The 22,737-nt window shown below is 39.1% G+C and overlaps 1 pseudogene; it reads left to right on the top strand.

Annotated features, from left to right (window-relative positions):
* Positions 1 to 15,846: 15,846 nt before the first annotated feature.
* On the top strand, positions 15,847 to 16,584 carry LOC148122097 (phosphoglycerate mutase 1-like; annotated as a pseudogene).
* Positions 16,585 to 22,737: the final 6,153 nt, after the last annotated feature.

The following is a 22,737-nucleotide window of genomic DNA, read 5'->3' as shown; positions in this document are numbered from 1 at the left end:
CATATAGTAGAATAAGTAACTTGAGGTAGGCAGTGCCAGTATAAGGATAACCATGGGTCACAAAAGCCATTCTTAGAGTTTGAAAGAGTCTCATGTGGTAAGCAATGCCTTAACACAACCATGTTTAATGCAGGAGCCCTAAAGAATATGCCTTATAGAGTGATGCTCTATGTCTAGCAACTAAAGTATGATATTTTCAGCAGCTAGATGCAGAGGAGACAAGAGGAGAATGCCTTACTGAGAAAAGGTACCAAGCATCTAGCTGGTGACTGACTCTCTGCCTTTTCTCTTCCCAGAATTCTCCTAATCTGGTTGCCCCACCTATACTTCCTGCCTGGCTACTGGCCAATCCATGTTTTATTAAACCAATATGAGTGACAAATCTTTACAGTGTATGAGAGCTTTATCCTATAGCATAATACATTGTTCTTGTTTTCCCACTAGAGCTAGATTGTTGAAAATACCTGCCTACCTCTGTTCTGCCCTGCAATAGGCCCAAAGTAGTTTTTTTATTAATCAATGGTAATCATAGCATGCAGAGGGGAATCCCACATCAACTCCCCTTTTCTGTTTAATTAAAAAGGAAGGTTTTAATTTTAACATAGTAAAATTACATATAACAAGATAAGTATCGAGCAAGAATTAGTTACAATATTTATATCTATTTTATCTTTTATCATAACTAAGTAAAACTAATTATAACAGTTTATTCTTCAACTCCATCAAAGACTCCAGAAAGATATAATATTATCTAAGTACTCAGAGACTATTTGCAGTTATACCAGACAGTAATCTTGAAACTTAACCATCATTTTACTTTCACAGGATCCCATAGAAAGAACATTGTCCCCATGGCAGCTGGAAGTAGCTCTAGAAGACATCCCCTCCCAACAAAATTTGTCCTCAGGGTTAGAAACATCATGGGATAATAGATTAGTGTGATCTCACAACAGTGAGTAATAAATACTTGTGAGTTATTATTTATAGGCAATTTACATTGGTGTAGATTCTTGCACACTGATACAAATTCAAATTATATTGAATATGTTCTTATTTCTGTCTACAATATTTGTACATCTAGGCAAAGTTATTTTGTCAGATTGTATCCATGCATGCTTCTACCTCTGCTTAAGACATTTTGTATATTGATCACTTTTAGGATATATTTATTATATTGCACTACACATTTTGACCTCTGATCAAGATACTTATACATTGTTTACATTTTGAGGTCATTGTTCTCATTTGTTGCAAGTTGTTTAAAGATTGCTTAATATCCTAATATCAAGTCTTAGTCTTTAAGCTATGAAGGTATTAAGACTGAACTAAATTTGGGTTCCTTGGAAGAAAAGTCATCATTTTTAACTGCTGGGCCAGTTCTCTAGACCTGGAACTATTTATTTAAAAGTAATAAGTTGACAAAAGAGTCTCATAAGTCTTAGACAACTGAGGTCTGCCAGAACTACTTTGTTGAGTTTTGCTTTGTTTAAGCTAACTAGAAGATGGAAGGGGTAACCTACTGAGACAGGCAGTCGTGGGTGAGTGGACTGAAGTCACCATTAATAGAAGTGGAAAGCTGAACTGATGAAATAGTTGACTAAAAGACTGATTAATATATGTGATAATTTACTTGACAAATTATTTCAGGATGGGCTGGCTAGGGTAGGGAGGTTATATGTAAACTTCCAAGAATCAGATATTTCTGGCCTGAAATTTTTTAAATGAATTAGGGCACTCTTTTTTATAGTCCCTAGAAGATAAGAAAATCAGTCGGACCATGGGGGATATGCGGACACTGGAGAATGGTGGGAGCAGAGTTGAGTGAGGGGAGAAGAGAGTACAAAAGGATGAGCCATAAAACTGCAATACTTTGTCTTTTCAGTGATAAAGTTTTGAAGGAGTGAGGTCCTGCATTCTCAAAGGTCCGTCTCACAGTGTCCATCTTTTTATCAAATAAAGCACGCATTCATGCACACCTTGTTGGAGATTTCAGAGCTTTCCTTATATATAAGACCTAATGTCCCAAAGAATTGAAAGACTCTAGTTCTTTGGAGAAGTAAAAAGAACACCTAAGGATCAGGTTTCAAAGGCAAACTCTGTTCACCATGTTTGATATCCCAGTGTCACATTTATAAAAATTTTAGATGCAACTATGGTCCAAATGACTTCATCTCTGTTAAGCCCAGATTCAACGGGTTGAAGAAATAGATAGACAGTGCTCCAGGACATGGGGGAGCAGTGTAGTCACACTGAATCAAGGAGAGCCTACAGTGAGAAGAATACTTTGCTACTTTTCTTCCCTTTTATTTTTGATTGTTTGTGTAAGGGTCTCTATATGTAGCCCTAGCTGTCTTGGAACTCACTTCATAGACACAATCTGGCCTCAAACTCATGGAGATTTCCTAGGACTGGGATTGAAGGTGTATGCTATCACACTGGGCTGTTTTATCATTTTTGAAATTAATACACTTACAGAGATGAACAAAGGTAAGGAATATTCTGTTACAAACTGACAACATTGTCATCTCAGGGAGAGGATCAACAAGTGATAATGCTTTATTCACATGTATTCAGCTGATGTGCAGCAAGCCTGCCTTACCTTCATACATTATCCCTGGCAGCAAACTTCGGCGAATGTAAATGCTGTAATGGTTGTACATTTATCATCAAAAGTTACATCCATACTCTAATAAGTTAGCAGAGTGAAGAGCAGATAGTGGGAAGAAAATGTCCGAGTCTATGTACCGACATCATAGCTTCGTTGGGGAAGGAAATCCCATGAAGCAATGACTTTGCTGACTTATCCACAAAACGGTTTTATAGTTTCACAGCTCACAGATTGTTTTCACCGGATACATGCAGGCTTCTAATGCTGAGTGTCACTTTCAAATGTCAAAGCCACTTTTAGGAAATAAGCAGAGCTTGGTCTGTTACCTTTGGTTGTAAAAAAATAATCACCACTTCAGTTAGCAAAGATGGATGCAAAGACATTCTCTGGTCTTTGCACCAAGACCCAGTCATATCTACTGTCCCAGGAACTCTAGTTTAGAATTTATGACTCAGTATTTGCAAAGAATTTGATCAGGTATCCATTCCTACCTTAGGTAGGAACTGTTGTCCTTCCAACCTATAATACTTTAATTAATACTACTTTGTTAGTTTTCTGTCTCCCTCTCTGCAAACATTAATATTCTTCATCTCCATCCCCATCAAAGGAATTTGGGACAGACATCAGATTGGCATATGCAGATCTTTCCTGCAGCATATTGTATAGACACCACTTTCTCACTGAAGGGTGTTATTGTGACTCACTTTTCTACTCTCTTTCAGTACACAACACACAGACTGCAGTATCCAAGTGGTTTTTTCCCCCTTGATTGTGCATCCAAGATTGATAGGAGTATCTTCAGGATCCATCTCAAAGATCACACCTTTGACAATCATCTTTCCATTCTACCTTTGCCCATCTCAGCCTCTCTGCTTAACTGCCTGACAGTAACATAACCATGCTGTCCTGGTTGGTTTTCTGTCAACATGAAACAAGCTAGAACCACTGAAAAGGAGGAAACCAGTTGAGGACTCCTTACCCCTGCCCCGCTGCAGATCTGGCTGTAAAACCTTTTCTTGATTACTGATTGATAAGGAGGGCCCAGCCCATTGTGGGTGGTGTCATCTCTGGACTGGTGGTCCTGGGATCTATAAGATAGCAAGCTGAGTGAGCCATAGGAAGCAAGCCAGTAAGCAGCACCCCTTCATGGCCTCTGCATGAGCTTCTGCCTCCAGGTTCCTGCCCTGCTTAAGTTCCTGTCTTGACTTCCTTTGATGAGAAACAGCGCTGTGGAAGTGTAAGCCACAAAACCCATTCCTCCCTAAGTTGCTTTGGTCTTGGTGTTTCATTACAGCAACAGAAACCCTAATGAAGACAGGTGTTAGGATGTTCCAAGCCCCATGAACATTCAAAGACAACTTCCTCAGATAAGAGAACGAAGGCACCCATTTACCAGACATTAACTCCGAACTTTGTATTTCTAGACCCCACTAAGTCATTTGGGAAATCATGTATATGAAAGCCCTTTGATCTTACAGCATCATCCTAGAAGACAAATAACTGACTGACTGTATTTCATTTCCCAATTTCTCAAGACAAATGAGTCATTTAAAGAAAATTAGCTATGGTCTCTATATGATGAAAACAGATTTTTTTTCCAGTCTTCTGCCTCTTTGAATACATATGACTTTTGTGTATTGTGTATTTGTTTCGCAGCTTTAACATTAGAATTCACTGAAAATCTTTTCTTCAGAAGGTATTTGGCTTTGGGGTTATTTTTATTATGTTTCTTTGCAAGTGATAGGTTTTTAAAGTGTTTTTATTTGTTTCAAATCATAAGTCATTTTATCTAACTAATTAACTGTTTAATTTAAAGCAGGTTTTTCCTCATCCAATATATTCTGATTGTGGGTTCTCTTTCCCCAATGCTTTTCAGATCCTCCACACTTCTCCACCCACCCAAATCCACTGGGTGTACAAACCACTCATAAGTCACTTTAAATTCATTGATGTTGCTTTCAGAAATTACATTTTTTTCTCTGACTAAATTATTTGAAAAATGATAAAAATGTATTTGAACTGTTTAACCACTTCCTCACATTCTATTTTAAACTTAACTAAGTACACATTTAAAAACCATTTTGTTCTTTTTCTGTGATACTTAACTATGCTTGATGTTTTTGTAAAAAGAATTACCAAAAACATTCTTTTTATTATTAATTAAAACTTTCCCGTTTATTTTACATCCCAATTGTGGTTTCCCCTCACTTCTTCCCCTCCCATCCCCACCCTCCCTCCTCCCTCACCCCAATCAATAAAACATTGGCTTGGCACATCAAATTGAGGCAGGACCAAGCTCCTTCCCTTGCATCAAAGCTAGGCAAGCCAATCCAGCATGGGGAATAGGTTCCCAAAAGTTAGCTTAAGAGCCAGGGACAGGTCCTAATCCCACTGCTAGGAGCCTCACAAGCAAACCAAGCTACACAACTGTTGCACACATGCAGAGGGCCTAAGTAGGTCCTATGCTGGCTCCCTAGCTGTCTGGACCTCACTCAGTTCAGCTGTCTCTGTGGGTTTCTCTGTCATGACCTTGACCCCCTGTCTATACAATCCTCTCTTCAACAGGACTTCCAGAGCAAAGCTGGATCCAGTGCCTGACTGTAGATCTCTGAATCTGCTTCCAACTGAATGAAGGCTCTCTGATGACAATTAGCATAGTCACCAATTTGATTTCAAGAGAAGGCCAGATCAGGCACCCTCTCCACTGCTGCTTGGAGTCTTAGAGTCTTAGCCGAGGTTATCCTGGTGGTTTCTTGGGAGTTTTCCTGGCACCAGATTTCTCCTTAATCCCGAAATTCCCCTTCCCCTATCAAGACATCTCTTTCATTACTCTCCCCTTCCAATCCCAAACCCTCACACACTGGGGATCCCTTATGTCCCCAGCCCCATTTTACTTACAACTATTTCTCCTTCCCAGGGAAATCCATGCACCCATCTTTGGTCCCTCCTTGCTATTTAGCCTTTCTGGAGGTATGGATTGTAGCATAGTTACTCTTTACACTAATAACCATGAGTACATTACCATGTTTGCCTTTCTGAGTCCTCACTTAGGATAATTTTTTTCTAGTTCCATCCATTTGCCTGCAAATTTAATGATATCTTGCTTTTTACAGCTGAGTAATACTCCATTGGGTAAATGTACCACATTTTTTTTTATCCATTTCTTGGTTGAGGGGTATCTAGGTTGTAACCAGGTTCTGGCTATTATGAATAATACTGCTATGAATATAGTTGAGCAAGTGTCCTTGTGGTTTGATTGAGTATCATTTGAGTATACGTTCAAGATTGGTATAGCTGGGTCTTGAGGTTGATTGTTTCTCAATTTTCTGATTTCCAAAGTGACTGTACAAATTTACAATCCTACCAGCATTAGAGGAATGTTCCTCTTACTCCAACATAAGCTGTCATCAATGGTTTTGATCGTAGCCATCTTGACAGGTGTAAGATGGTAGTTCAGAGTCCAAAACATTTTTCCAAAGGGAAAGCCAAATCTCCAAATGAAATACATGACTGTCTAAATTTCTTTTCTCTTGTGAAGTATCTTTGAATAAATTGTCATAATTTAAGGTGATATTTTGGCACTGAACAAAAGAAGAGATTATATGTACTTTCTAAATCTCTTTCATTAATTTGATTTTTTAAACAATCACAGAAACTGGATAGCTCATCTTGATTTCAACCAATTTACTTTTAGAAAATTACCTGCTTTCATTTTGTACATCATTTGAATTATAACCCACATGCTACAGTTTCTACTTGGAATGTTTAGAAAGGTTTTCTCTCCTGTCTCGATGGTCTCATTATTTTTGACATGAAAGGGCTTCATTGTCATTTGGTAAGCAAACTGATGTGAGTGACAATTTCATCAAAAAGTCTCACTGTAACCATCATGGAGGTTTGCAGGTCTCTTTTTCTGTGGAATGCTAGGAGTTCCTTTACATCAAGGCCCTTTCTCCACTAACTTGATAACACTGTGGAATGTCAATGGTAAAACTCAAAAGTCTATGTTTTCCATAATTAAATGACCGTGTTTATCTAAGAGCAAATAACATAGGTATAGTTCAAACATTGCAACCCATAATGTAGAATAGTCTCAAATCTGAGCTGACATGCTTCAGGCAGAGTTTGTTGGCATTATGTGGCACAAGGGTACACTCTGGGTAGCGTGCACATATTATGTGTTTAGAACCAAGGCTGCAGTGAAGTTAAAAGATGCAACACTAGCAAGTGATTCATTATACACTTAATTCTAGATTAATATGTGACACTTCAGTTATGGCCTATATGGCATCACTACCTACAATGTTAAGAACCATGTTTTAAGATAGCAATTAGCTTCATCTTCCCACTTCTTTCAACTTTTAAAGATTTTTTCCCCCATGGAATCTACTAGAGATTTCTTTAGCTACTATATACACTGTATAGCTATCTTTCATTATACATTTCTGCCTTTGTCATACAAAACTGTAATTAGAAGATGGATGGATGGATCGAAGAAGAGACAGTAGGCAAAGAGCTAAATGCCACCCTGATTCTCTTCAATGCAAAGACAACCCTGAAATACAGGAATTCTGTATTTGTGTTTGTGTTTGTAAAGCTTATGCAGTCACAGGTGGAACAATATTCTTGACCCAGGCTCATCTCCATGGTTCCAGAACCCTTCCTTCTCTATATAGGGGCTACTCTCAGTGCTATGTTCATCATAATATAGTATCAATATATCACAATAATAAAGTAACTCTGAAAATGATAATTATTGGTGCCTTCTTGTGCTTTGGGAATCCCTTGTTCCTGGAATCATGGTGCATGCTAGCACTGGCAGCCTTCTCTTCTACAGCCTACTATCGAGAAGCCAGGTAAGCAGACTATCAGTCTTGGAAGGAATGATCAGCTCAGCAGCCTTGCCATACAAAATCTTACCAATGGAGATTATGTCTACCAAAATTGGAAATTCAAACACCAATAGCAAGTAGAATAAAATTGTTACAAAAATTAGTTCTTCAGTCAGTAAGTTTCCAGTTTCAAACATATATGATATTCTTGTCTATCCCAAGGAATAGTTCCTTTACCAACAATTTCATTTTCCTTTTCATATTCTGGGACCTGGTTGTATTATGCATGTGTCCATTACATTTTGTCATTCTCCAAAACCAGAGCCTGAGACATGGATTCATGCACCAATGATTTACTGGGAAATCAACCGAGGGTAGAGAAGTGAGTCAGGAGAGGGAAAAAAAAGACAAGATTAACTGTGGAAAAAGTCTGGGAAATGGTCTGGGAGACATTCTTTAGAGAAGACTTATGGTGTGTCAAGGAAGCAGCTGAAAAGTTTATGCACCAATTTCCTCCAGCTCTTGCGTCAGGGTTGTTATGGGGCTTATGAACAGTCTGGTATTTCTGTCTGACACATGCCAGGACACAGCACCCTTTGATGTCCACTTAAAATGGAATGAAATATGTGCTAGTCTTCTTTGTAAACATTTTCATTGTTCATTGGATAACATCTCCTTGAATAGAAACTTGAAAGGTATGAACCACCTACAGCTTGGAGTATATCTTCCAAACACTATCAATTGTTAATGCTGCCAATCAGTATAAATTATTTTCTTTAGAGATTGCTGTGGGACAATGGTCTTGTATCAATAAAATACTGATTGGCTAGTAGTCAGGAAGGAAGTATAGGCAGGGTGACTAGGCAGGAAATAGAGGCAGGGCAACAAGAACAGGAGAATTCTGGAAAGAGGAAAGCTCAGTCTACAGTCATCACCCAGACACAGAGGAAGCAAAATGAGGCTGTCTCGCTGATAAAATGTACCAAGCCATGTGACTAACACAAACGAGAATTATGGATTAAGATGTAAGATACAAGAGCTAATAAGAAGCCTGAGCTAATAGGCCAACCAGTTTATAATTAATGTATACCTCTATGTGTTTCTTTGGGACTGAATAGCTGCAGGACCAGGCAGGATAGAAACCTTGGTCAACAGAATGGTGCCAACATGGACAACTGCATCCACATAAAACCTGAGAGAGTTTGTGAAGTAATTTTAGATACTAAAGAACAGAGTTGAGCATGGTCTCTTGGTAGCAGAATTTTCTCGGATGGGCTCTGTTTGCTAGAGGAAAGCATGTCTTATTTAAGAGAGATTTTCTGACTAAGCTTTAACTGCAAAAACCTTGCAGCTCTTTTAAGAGGCCCCAATACCAAACACTTAAATGGTGTTGATGAATAGCTGATAACATGCTTCTTGGTGGTGGCAGGGACCTTAAAACTCCATAGAGTTGTGGCAGTAAACATGGCTTAGGCTGGTACCTCTGCCATGAGGCTAGATTCTCAGAAAGCTGAGGAATGGGCTGGATCTAGCTGTCAAAGTCACGACTTCAATCCTAGCCATATTGCTTAACAAATTAAAAACTCATGTGGTTAGAAAAAGAGAGATACAGTAATGATAGTTTCAAATGAAAAAGTCTCTAAATAATTTACAGTGTGTTTAAAAATATATGTGGGCTTGGGAGAGAAAAGAAAAAGGATAAAGTCCTTAAAATAAAAAAGAAATAAAGAAAGAGTAGTTGGCTTTAATCCCAACACTTGGGAGGCAGAGGCAGGCAGATCTCTGTGAGTTCAAGGGCAACCTGTTCTACAGAATGAGTTCCAGGACACCCAAAGATACACAGAGAAACCCTAACTCAAAAAACCAAAAATTAAAAACTAAAAAAGAAATAGAGTTTAAAATAAAGCCATGTAAAGATGAAAAATACACAGAGAATCTGAATACTTTATGGTACTGTGTTGTCTTTAAATTGTTTGATGACTGAGGAAGGAGCACAACTGCTAAAAGACATTTGATTATAAATGCTGCTGGATTAATCCAACATGTGTATTTTGAAAATGCCTTGACTTCAAAATTTAAGTCAAAAGATATGTTACTCTGGAGAAGAGGTTTTGTTTTTGTTTCCACAGGAAATGAGAGGCTGTGGATTCTGGACTAATAAAAATAAGGTTTGATCAAAGAAGACCCCCTGAAACATCTCTGACAATAGCAGATGGCCAAGATGTCTGCATTCTACATCCAGAAAAGCCTCAAGACTGCTGGCTGAGATGATCAAGCCTCACAGAATTTTCCAGTGCATACTTGACCATAATCTTACATTTTCTTTAGGTTTCCATAAGATTATCAGTGCCCCCAATCAGCAGGAAGTAGCCTGGAAAACTATGCCCACTTTCCCCAAAAATGGATTATGGATATTTATTTGTGTTTAAAGTGTTGGTTACAAGTTGTTATGGATAATAGGGAAAAAATAAACAAAGGATATTGGACTCAGGGTTCTTATTTTGAAAAAAGAGGGGGAGAGTGCTATGGGACAAAGGTCTTATATTAATAAAACGCTGTTTGGCAAGTAGCCAGGCAGAAAGTATAGGTGGGGTGACCAGGCAGGAAGTAGAGGCAGGACAACGAGAATAGGAAAATTCCGGGAAGAGGAAAATTCAGTCTACAGTTGTCACCCAGACACAGAGGAAGCAAGATGAGAATGTCTCGTTGATAAAAGGTACCAAGCCATGTGGCTAACATAGATTCGAATTATGAGTTAAGATGTAAGATATAAGGATTAATAAAAAGCCTGAGCTAATAGGCCAACCAGTTTATAATTAATGTAGTTTTTCTTTGGAACTGAATGACTGCAGGACTCAGTGGGACACAAACTTCTTTCAACAACAGATAAGATAAACATAATTTTTCTATGTATTTGGTCACACATTCCCATCGTAGAGGATGTTTGTCAAGCATTTGCTTGATTAGATCAGCAGTGGTAGCTATAACAGAAGTTCTTGGTATAAATGAAAGAAATGAGATGACTTTGTACAACAGGGAACCAGTTTGGCTAATCTCTCTCCTCTCTCTTTCTTTTTTCTCTCTCTCCTCTTTCTCTCCTCTGTCTCTCTCCTCTCTTCTTTCCCTCTCCTCTCTTTATCCTCTTTCTCTCTCTCCCTTCTCTTTCCTCTCTCTCTCCTCTTTCTCTCTCTCTCTTCTCTCCATTGCCTCTCTCTCCTCTCTGTCTCTCTCATTCATGGTTTTTAAGACAAGAAAGAAATAAATAAATAAGGAAAGAAAGAAAGAAAGAAAGAAAGAAAGAAAGAAAGAAAGAAAGAAAAAAGGAAGGAAGGAAGGAAGAAAGAAAGATAGACAGACTAGAGTGTTCAGTGTTAAACCCTAGGATTGATACCTAAATATGGTAAAAATAAAAATAAGTTAACAAATATATAACTATGTTCAAAACCTAGAAAAAAATCATTTCTAAAAAAATGAGAGGGTGGGCTGAAGAGACAACTGGGCAGTAAAACATTCACTGCTCTTGCAGAGGACTCACTTTCAATTTCCAGCACCCATTTCAGGTGGTTCACAGCTGCTTGTAACTTCAGCTGCTGTGAATCTGATGCCTTCTTTGGCATATGTGAACACCTGCACTCAAGTACTCATATACACACAAAGACATACACATAAACATGTAACTTCTTAAATAATTTTTTGAGATTATAATTATATCACTTCCTCTTTCCTTTCTTCTGTCCAACTCCTTACATGTGCCCCTCCTGGCTTTCTTTCAAATTCATGGTCTCTTTCTCTTTGTTTATATGATAACTATAACAACTAGACATATCAATAAGGAGATTGAAATTCTTAACGAGGTGATAAAGCAACTTTATCTGAGAAACATCTATGTAACACTCCATTCAATGATAACAGGATTCATATTCTTCTCCAGTGGGCATTTTTCTGCTGCAGATTTTAATGTAGGTCACAAAGTTAACTCAATAAATTTGAAAAGTAAAATTATATAATGCATTCTCAGATCAAAATAAAATTAAATTATAAATTATCAACAAAGGAAAATTTGGAAATCCACAAATAAGTAAAACAATGTTGACAAACAAATCGAAGAAAAATAACCCAGCAATTTAAACTAGAAAAATCATGCTCTGACTAAACATTATAAATGAGAATGAAAACAGCATAGTTTCCTACAATTTTCTATGAAAAAGGATAAAGGTTAACGCAAAAATAATTTCCATAAAAATAGAAAACAGTAGATGAAAGCAATGAAGTCATAAGTTGGTTCCTTGAAAATATAATAAAATTGGCACACCATTAGCTAAGGTGACTGAGGAAAAACAGAAAGATGATTTTAGTTATTTTATACTACTAATAATTATCAGGGAGAGGACATTATTTGCTAGTCTTCCAAAAATAAAACAATAGTAAGAGAACACTCCGAAGAACGAATTAGATAACTCAAACAAGATCAGAAAATTCCCAAAAGATACATGTGCTAAAACTGACTAGCTAATAAAATTTAAAATCCAAATATACTTATTACAAATAAAGAAACTAGATTAATTATTTAGAAACTTTTCATAACAAAAAGCACAAAATACACAATGCTTCTACAAATTCTAAGAAGTACTATCAATTCCTTATGAGCTCTTCCAAAATATGATTTAAAAAAGCACTATAACGTTTTCTATAAGACCCAAATCCACCCCGATGTTCAAGCCAGACAGTCATTATGAGGAAAAAAAAAAAAAGCAAACACCAACATCTCTATAATATTGGTACAAAAATTTATAAAAAGTAGCAACAAATCAGCAATATTTAAGAACTTTAAAAATACATACCAGGTGGTGGTGATCCCAGAAACTCAAGTTCAGCTCAATGTAAAGAAAATAAAGTCAGCCAACGCAAATGCACTTGACAGATCTATGGAGTCATGTGCTAGTGTGCCCCAGCACTGTGTCAGAAGTGGGTACAGTCACCCACAGGCTTAGGTTTGCTCTTGGAGTGGAGAAAGGGTACTAAATCTATACTGTGGAGGTTGCTGTACAATTCTGTGACTACACTACACTGTTGAGTGGCATTTTCATAAGCTAGTCTTTTGATATGCAAACTACATCTTTTTTATAAATATGTTGAAAGATAATAAAGCATAAACCATGGATTTGACCATAGGTAATATTTACTGGAAAATAATGAACAGTTAAGGCATTTAAATGGGATTCTGTACCTTTTTATCACTACTCCTGACATCCAAAAGACTGAAGTAAAATTCCAAAATCTTAAATTTATTAGCTATTCTCAAATCTTTGGAGTTTTAATTTCAATAAATTTATCAAATGCATAGTGTATGCAAACATAATACTACATGAAGTCGAATACATGTGTATATATAGATATATTTGATACTTTGATAGATATAGATGAACACATAAAGCTCCATTGAAAACCTAGATTTAAAGCACATATATAATAATATCTACTCTTAATAATTTTAATTTATGGGCAGTGATGATGTACACTTTTAATCCTAGCATTTGGAAGGCAGAGGTAGGTGAATCCCCAAGTTCAAGGCCAGTACAGTTTGCAGAGTGAGTTCCAGGACAGCCAGGGCTACACAGAGAGACCCTGTCTCAAAAAACAAAACAAAACAAAAAGGACCCCCAAAATGCCTAAAATGCTGATAACTTATTTTTATTACAAACTTCAAATCATATGACTTAACCCCATGAGCTTTCTACTTCATTGAATATTGTCATTTATGAATTACCTAAAATTAACATCAACTATTTAAAATATATTTTATATATAATTTTTATCTTTTAGATTATCTGCATTAGTACCAAGTTTATGGTATTAGATATCTTAATATCTGGATATAGTAAAAAAATGTAAACTTGGGAACCTCTCAAAAGTCCTGGGAAATTGTTATTTCATTACAATTTCTGTACCTGGAATCATGTATATGTAGATAATAAATTGTGCCCATCAATAGGAAAGCTATGGTCAAAGTGGTAGTTTTTTACTTAACTGGTGAGTAATTGGGGTTTATTTCTTCTGACCCTAACTCCAAAGCTCTTTGAAATACCCTCAAGACCAAAAGTCATCCTTATGTAAGAATGGGCCTTCAAGAAAGCTAGGTAGAATCATCCATCTGAAACTGTTTCATAGCTTCCTTGGTCATGGGAAGGAGAGCCCAAGTAGAGTATGGTGTTAGGAAAGCCATGCCAAGGCATTGAGGGGAAAGACCAGAGTTTCAGCCACACATTCTGTAGACACATCTTGGCGTAGAGATCAGAACTGGGTTTTATCTGGGATATGCTACAAAGTCCTTGTGATCTTTGAATCATCCCACTGTGCAGTAAATCATTCAACAGCAAATCATAAATTTAATTAATTTTCCACTTTCTCCCATGTTTTTAAAATGCTAATTAAACCCTTTCAGCCTCTGCTTTTTCCTTTTGCTGTGAACTCTCTAGACAGTCTTAGATCTGTGGCTCTAAGCCTCTTCGTGTTAATTCCACTGCCAGATTAATGTTTTTATTGCCTTGTTTCATTTCTAATCAATCTTTACTTTTCAAAGGGCATTTCCTTACAATGCTTGAGCATTTTCTTTTCTTGCGTGTAAGAAGCACTGGTAAATTTTCTAAACTTTCCTCTCTGCCTTTATCTTCAGTTCCATCAGTGACCACTTGACCTTTGATATTTTTCATGGGCTTCTGCTAAGGATGTTGACACTTCAGTGGGTCTAAGAATAATTGCTGGGCTGTGTACTGGATGAGATATTTTGCACTGCGGGACATGTTGATATATCAGCAAGAGTTTTGAGAAGCATAAGATCTTAACCTAACCAAGAAATGTCACACAGAATGACTACCTTGGCAAGGTAACTGCCCTCTAGGGTAGCGTGAAGTTATGTTACTGACCTCACTACATTTCTACTGAGTTGGACTGAAAGCAGCATGGCAAACTCTTTTTTGCCAGGTGAAATGTACCTGATCTGTCAGTTGGAAAGTTTCTAGCATCCTGACTTCGGTTAGTTGTTCAGTTTGATTTAAGCCTCAGAGAAGTTGAATTTCTCTATCCTCTCTCTCTGTCTCTCTCTCTCTGTCTCTCTCTCTCTCTCTCTCTCTCTCTCTCTCTCTCTCATGTTTGTACATACTGCATTCATGGGTATGCACATGTGTGTTGCTGGTATGCACACAGAAGAGCACATCTGCTGTCTCACTTTATCATTCTCTTCTTTACACCCCCAACACAGGATTTCTCACTGAACCTGGAGCTTGCTATTTTAGCTAGGCTGGCTGACCAGCAAGCTCCCAGGATCTACTTGCTTTCTGCACCAAGTGCTGGTAATACTGGCGTGCACAACCATGTTTGGCTGCAATTGGGTTCTGGGGATTCTACCTAACAGTCTACTGCTTGCACAGGAAATGTTCTTGTTCACTGAGTCACCTTCAGAGTCCCAAAGAGGAATGTCTTTTTTGGCCAGCAATGATGGAATAGTATATTACCAAAATGAATTAATGTGGTGCCAAACACCGCCACAACATTTGTGTGCACAGGCAAGTTGCCAGTAGACAAGGCAGAGTCCTACTGCTAAGTACTTGGCTCAAAGCCTTAAAAACATTTTATTTTTTGTTTTTGTTTTTATTGCACATCACTCCTTTATTATACTGATCTGGAAAAGAAGATTTAGTATGCCCAAAACAAGTTCTGAACCCACATGGTAGGGTCAAGCAACTGGAACATGATTCAGACAACAAAAGACAAAACCCTGGACATGATCAAGGGACACTTCACCTCTACAGCCCATGGCAGAGGGATCCTAACACAGTAAGAGACACTCCTGTCCCTTGAGGACAAGGAGTTTATCCCACTTGATACGAGGGATGGCTTATTTTCTGGTGACCACATAGGACTATTTCAATCACCACTAGAAACCTCAGAGGGACTTTTGTGTGCTGATAAATATATATGTACTTTTTTTTGTTTGTTTGTTTGTTTATTTGTTTTCGTAAAAGTAAATGTAACACATAGACTTGACAGGATTGATTCCAACCTTCCAGGGCCAGCAGCTCCTTTAGGGTCAGAGAGGAAGGTAGTATCTTCTAAATCATCTTTTAAATGCAAGCTACTTTCACCTTCCACTGGAATGACTACAGTCCCCAGTTGCCTAACTGCGGAAGAGTGCAGGACAGGCTCCAGGGACAAAATTTGGCTGCAGCTTTTCACTGGTTAGGCCACAGCATGGTTCCTCCTTGACGTCCTCCTAAAGCAGACCCTTGTAAATAAAGAACCACCATGGCCGCTACAAGCTAGTCCTCATCTGGCACCTGGAATCTGAAGAATCGCTTCAGCCCTACCTGAGCCCGGCAAGCCACAAGGAGGCAAAGCACTGCAGACAGGCATTGCGAGATGCTGGCTATGAATTCGACATCTGCTTCACTTCCGTGCAGAAGAGAGCAATCTGGACTCTCTGGACAGTCCTGGATGCCATTGACCAGATGTGGCTGCCAGTGGTCAGGACCCGGCGCCTCAATGAACGACACAATGGGGGTCTGACTTGTCTCAATAAAGCAGAAACTGCTGCTAAGCATGGTGAGGCACAGGTAAAGATCTGGAGGCGATGTTACGATGTCCCACCACTGCCAATGGAGCCTGATCGTCCCTTCTACAGCAACATCAGTAACGATCGCAGGTACGTAGACCTTACTGAGGACCAGCTACCCTCCTGCGAGAGCCTGCAGGACACTATTGCCAGAGCACTCTCCTTCTGAAATGAAGAGATTGTGCCCCAGATCAAAAGGGGGCTGATTGCGGTCATGGCAACAGCCTTCGGGGAATCGTCAAGCATCTGGAGGGTCTCTCAGAAGAGGCCATCATGGAGCTGAACCTGCCAACTGGCATTCCCATTGTCTATGAGTTGGACAAGAACTTGAAGCCCGTTAAACATGCAGTTCCTGGGAGATGAAGAGACGGTGCGGAAAGCCGTGGAAGCTGTGGCCGCTCAGGGCAAGGCCAAGAAGTGAAGGCAAGCAGACTTCTATCCCAAGACCCTGCCCCCTGCCTGCTTCTGCCTCCTGCACCCCGCCCAACACCTGTTCCATGTTTAGGGTATTAAGTTAAAGTTGTAGCTGCAGATGACTACCAGTTTTGTTTTAGTATGTTATCCCCTGCACCCACTCCCTTCATAGAATCTAGTCAGAGTAACACCTCTAGGGTGCAGGTTCTTGGTCCACATCCAGGGACGGCTGCTCTTCCCAGGAGAACTGAGAGGTAGTAAAAACATTTTAAATCGTCTCAAATTCAATACCAAAAACTGTTCTTTTCCTTGACTCTTGGGTGTGAGCAGCACACGGGTTCAAGACTCGGGACTTCACTTTTGTGTGTAGAAAGTTTTTCTGAAATTGAGGCTAGTTTACATTCTTAGGTAGAGTAGGGGCACTCAGCTACATGTAAAAACTCACAGCAGCTTTCTTCCCAGTTGGAAGGAGCTTAACACAGTCACAGTTCTGAAGCTGGAACACGGGGTGCTCTGGTTCTTAGGTGTCATTCTCTTCCTGCTTAGAGGGCTTTATCTAACTGTGTGAGTCCTTCGGTTCCCTCCCACTTCTCCTTCCAGGCTGAGTCCCTAGGTGGTTCACGGATAGTCAGATTAACATTCTTCTTCTAGCTGTGCTGATATCTCTGCACTGAGACTCACTTCTAATTCTGAGCTACAATGTCTCTACCTACCCTGTCCTCATGTCCAGAATTCCAAACAGTAGTCAAGAAGTGATCTGAGGTGACATGCTAGGAGTCCAAAAGGAGGCTTTCGGTGAAGTCTCCCCGATACCCTCAAGGGTCTGTGTGATACCAAGAGGAAGTGGCCAGAGATGTTCTGTTCCAACAAGGCCGCCATGTCACTTAAAAATTTGACTGCAGTTGTGTACTACTGTTTTACAATGACATTAAGATGGCAATTAGATGTACAGTTTAAGACCAGGAGGCAACTTGACTTTGGAAGAAAGGCAGAAAATGTTCTGTGGTGAGCCTAGTTCTAACGTGTTTATGGCTTGAGGTGTAACTCTCTTGCCTTCTGAAAGCTGCCTTGAGGTTTTTAAGAACCACACAGAATCTATGTGCCAGTCTCCACTGCCAGCTCATTCAGGGCAAGCCCAAGGATGGTGAGAACCAGATTGTGAAGGTGCATTTCTATGAGAAGCTGCCCAGTGCTCCTTTTCTCAGCCTCCCCAGACCCTTAGCAAAGCTGAGTAAGAGAAGGCTCATGTGAGTGCAAACACCGGCCCCTTAAGGCTGCCTGTGTTCACCTCCTCTAACCACAGGGGACTCTCTTCCTCCACCCCCTCCTTTAATCCTGACTTTCTTATTTTTTCTTCATTATTTTATTTAATTGTTTTTCATTTTACATACCAACCCCAGTTCTCCCCCACTTCCCTTCTCCAACCCTTCCACCACTTCCCTCTCTTCCCATCCTCCATCCACTCCTCAGAAGAGTAAGGCTTCCCGTGGGGTGTCAGCAAAGTCTGGCATACCAAGTTGAGGCAGTGAAACTTCCCCTGAATCAAACCCTCAAAAGCCAGTTCATGCAGCCAGGACAAGTCCTGGTCCTTCTTCCAGGGATCCCATGAACAGATCAAGCCACACCACTGCCACCCACATTCAGAAGGTTCAGTCCCACGCAGGCGCCCCAGCTGTCAGTCCAGAATCCCTGAGCTCCTGCTAGCTCAGGTCATGTGGTCTTCCCCATCATGTTCTTAACCCCCCCTTGCTCATATGTTAACCCTGATTCTCTTAGAAAGAAGTATTTTCTAAAGCTGGTCAGTTTAATGCCATAAATCTGGTCAGTGGTGTGACGTCATCACAGAACTGAAATCCTAAACCCCAGAGAGATACTCTTCTCTAGAGCTGTCTTCCTATCCACAAAGGCAGCATGTGGACAGCGAGATAGTGAACCGACACCATCTTCTCCTTCCTGCAGCTTTCCCTCTCCTCCCCTGCAGGAGGGAGAACAACGTGAAAAGATCCCCAGGCACATCAATATTAATATCTTCATACAATATGTAAGGAAGGGGGAGGAAGGGTGAAGTGACCAAAACAGGGAGTCTGTGAGACTTCATACAGCTGAGGCTATCCTAAGTCACAGCAATGCACAGGTGAGGGCTAGGCTGGTAAGAAACCCATGCAAAGAGGGAAGGAGAAAGGTTCATGTTGGGACGCTGGGTTTGGTGTCTCATCTTCCTCACTGAAGTGCGGTGCCCTGAACATGCAAGAACCACATCTTCCTGATTTTCTGATATATTCCCAAGACTTGGAAATGTGCCTGATTCACTAGAGGCTCAAAACGCTTGTGGGATGAATGAATTAATGAATAGCTAATGAATAAAGTTGAAAATTATTAATGAATAAAGTAGGTCAAGTTATAAACTATGGTCAGAACAAGAGTCCATGACACCTTGGTTAGCTCCTTTAAGTATTCTGCCCCAAATTTGTATGGTAGGTAGAGCACACTGTGCTCAGACTTGTGAGGTACAGGTCAGGATGACCAGGTAAAGTAACTAACTTCACTGTATTTCATGTCCACATTTATTCCTCCTAAATTGTAGCTCAGTACCCAGTCCCTGAGAAGCACTGCTGAGTTCATGGCCCTGGTTACACAACTGGCTTAGCACTGTGACCTCAGGCTCTTTGCTTGTAAATTCAAACAGATCACCTCATTAGGCTGTAAGAATTAAATAAACTAGGTATGTAAGTAACAGAGTCTAATACGTTACAGTTTTGCTTAACTGTTTTCTATTATCACTCTCAATTAATGAGAATAATTTTTATTTCTCAGATTCTACTTTTTTCTTAGGAATTTCAGTCTTTTTGTATGCTATAAATTTTGACATTATGGTAATGCATGTTGGCCATTTCTCATCATAATACTATAAAAACATATATTGCATAAGCTACCAATGAAAACAAATTATACATCACACATTTCTTGACTGATGATATGGTAAGAGCTATTTTCCACACACTTTTTATAGGAAGAGATACCAACTAAATTCATAGTTATTATAATTTTGAATCAATGACAGGCACAAATAATACCCTTTCAAGTTACTGGCACCACAATGGAAATATTTGTGAGCTCCATTAGTGGTATAGTCTCAGCCACTTCAAACACTGTGGTGGTTGATGTCAATAATTAAAGGGAAATCTAAATTTTAGTTAGAATTTGGGGAAAATGAAAGTTCTTCCCCTGTTGAGCCTCACAAACAATCACATGTACAGTCCCTAAACCCAAGTGTGAGCTTATGCTATCGAGTTGTACTTAGCCACTTTAACGATTAGCCAGAGTAATTTTCCAAACTGTGGATCATGTATTGTATATATGTACTTCAGAAGTAGATATAAAGTATATATGACTTGACTTCTAGGCAGAAATACACACACACACACACACACACACCACAATTGTATACAAAAATAATTATTAACACACTGTCTAAAACTGCAAAAGACCCTTATGGCTCAAATATCTAGCAGTAGCCATTGAAAATAATATTTCTAATCCACACATTATGAAATACAAGTTGATTTTGTTAACAAGAAAAACGTAAAGATTGACAATCATCTTTATGCTGCCATCAAAGAAACAAAATTACAAATCATATATAGTATGTACAGTTCCTGGTTAACAGTGGCTATGAGATACTGATAGTGGGAAACTTCTACTTTCTACCCATTTTGGTAAACATTTTATTTCCTTCTAAGACTGTATCTCCTATTATAAAATTATGAGAATGTTTATTATGGGATAAAAAGTCAAGCCTAGGCTTTCCTGGCACCCAGAAGTCAATATTTTATAGAATGTGTAGGAACCAAACATCTCTAGTGTTACTCAAATGCCTGCGGGTAGTCTGAGAGAGCTAACCCCTGGGGATTTTCTTACAATTCCTAGATAAGGATGATACCTGTGGTCCCCAAGCAACAGTCTGATGGGTTTTTTATTACTCAGATATGAACTACCGTTTAATCTCAAAATCAAGTAAACATTTTTGTTCTAAGTCTGCAAATATTTCTTGTTGGTGGGTCCCACGATTTCCACATTCTTCAGAACTGCTGATCCTTGATGTAAGCCAGGGATTCAAACCATGCCCCTTTGCCCATTTCACATGTTTTCTTTTCCCTATAGTGCTCCTTCCCCAGGCTGAAGCCGGGCCTGTAATTTGGTCTCTTCAAGATCAAATGCCCTTAGAGTCATTGTCACCTGTAGTACTACCATGAGAGAAGAGCAGACTTCAGTACAGGACAACTTTTATGAGCATAACAATGGGAAAGTATGCAAGAAATGTATGTGCTTTTATAATAAAGATAGCCTTTTCACATCTAGTAACTTGCCAATTTACATCTATGTAGTTCTGTGCCTCCCATGCATCTCTTTAGCTGCACGCACACTTGCGACCCTTCTCTTTGTCCTCCTAGTGTTTGAATCTGTTTCTCATTCGCAGCCGTGAATGTGCATCCTCCCTCCTGCCATCCCTAAGCAACAGCCTGATGGTTTTGTGTTACTCAGATATGAACTACCACTTAATCTCACAGGGACCACATTTGTGACACTGTGACTTCCTATCTCTCAGAGAACCCTCCACTCATCTCTTAAATGTCACGGTTCCCTAGAATTCTGTTCATTCTCATAAAGCAATGACTCACAGCATCTCCAAGCTCAACACCCTACACTCATCACTTTTCTCCCCAAACAGTCTCTTTTCTCTGATGTCCATTTCCTATCCCAGGTCACGCCATCTTGATTTTCTGTTTACCGTGGGCCAAACATTAGTTATCGTGCTAGACGACTCCTCACACAGCATCCCGTATCCAATCTAACTTTTGAATCTATAGATTTCACTCCAGGATTCTTTTTAATTCGGTTTACCCACTGTTATTGCAATCGTGGGGCCTCATTACCTCTCAGTGGGGCAACTGTGCCTTCTTTATTATTGTCTCTATTCTGGCTGCCTTCTCTTTATCTGTACCTAAGCTATCTCTCTGAAGCCCAAATTTGATTGAGAGGTTTGCTTTGTTAAATGTATATCTTTGATAATGCTAAGTTTCAGAATACTAATAAAATGCCACTGTTGAAAGGTCAACTTTCAGTTGGTCAGAGAAACTAGAGAAGAGATCTGACTAGGCCAACTACTGGACAGACAAACAGACACATGGGGACTTTTTTCTGAGGGCCAAAGCTTGATTCTTCATTTTATTTTTTTTCTGCTGCTTGTTCTGCTCTATTCCTTCTCTGTTCTGTTTTCTAACCTTTTGTTTCTCTTCTTCTTCCTAGCTGTACTCCTTCTTTATCTTCCTTGAATTCATCCTACATCTTTCCTTCTGTATCTCTTTATTCTTTCCCTTACTGCTTATACACCCCAGCAAAATCTTTCAAGCAATATGAAAATTACATTGTGGTACATTCTATTTTTATTCAGTGAATGATTACAATATAAGTAATAGTATATTTTACAATATAAGTAAAAGCCAGCATGTTTCTCAATGCCCTTACATGATTAAAAATTATATTACTACAGGTGAAAACAAATTATTCCCAAAGACCCACATTCATTCATGTCCAAGCAATTTGTCATAGGTTAACAAAGTGCAAGCAAGCAATGTATTTTTCTCAGCCAGTTCTTTTAATAGCAGGCTTAATGGTGGTTAAAAAGAAATGATCAATCATTTTATTATTTATCTCAAAAGGTAATCTTATAAAGACCTTAAATTAAAAGAATAACAAATCTAAACTTTTTAAATAAAAATGATCAGTCATTTCTACTTTACATCCTCAGGGTGGATAACCACTTATCAACAGTTTTTTATTAAATCATACCATGAAACTGAGGGAAAAAATGGGTACCTTTGATCACCAGCCCATCTTTAGCAAGAAAGCTACACCAGTCAGCAATAGCCAGACTTCCTTTTCTCTTGTTCCCTGACCTCAATGAATCCTTTGCTCAACTATTAAAAGTCTGTCTTTCTAAACTTTAGAATGTTCCCCCCAAGATTTTCTACATCAAAGCCATTAACAAAAACATCTTAACCTAACTTTACTAACAATCTACACGTCTAAATTCCTTTTAAATCTGGTGGTTGAATCATTTATCTGCTCCAGCAGCAAGGCTTGGAAAAAGTCAGTCACTCTTATTGTAAGTACCAGTGACAGTGCCTGGTGAGGGGCCAGAAACCCCCTGAGAGTTTTCATACAACTCATAGGTTATGAGGGATGTCCAGGAAGTAGAGCCATATCAATAACAG

The sequence above is a fragment of the Myodes glareolus genome, chromosome 5 (assembly GCF_982192425.1).
Source record: "Myodes glareolus chromosome 5, mMyoGla1.1, whole genome shotgun sequence".
Taxonomy (NCBI): Eukaryota; Metazoa; Chordata; class Mammalia; order Rodentia; family Cricetidae; genus Myodes; species Myodes glareolus.
This window is presented reverse-complemented; position numbering and strand designations above follow the sequence as displayed.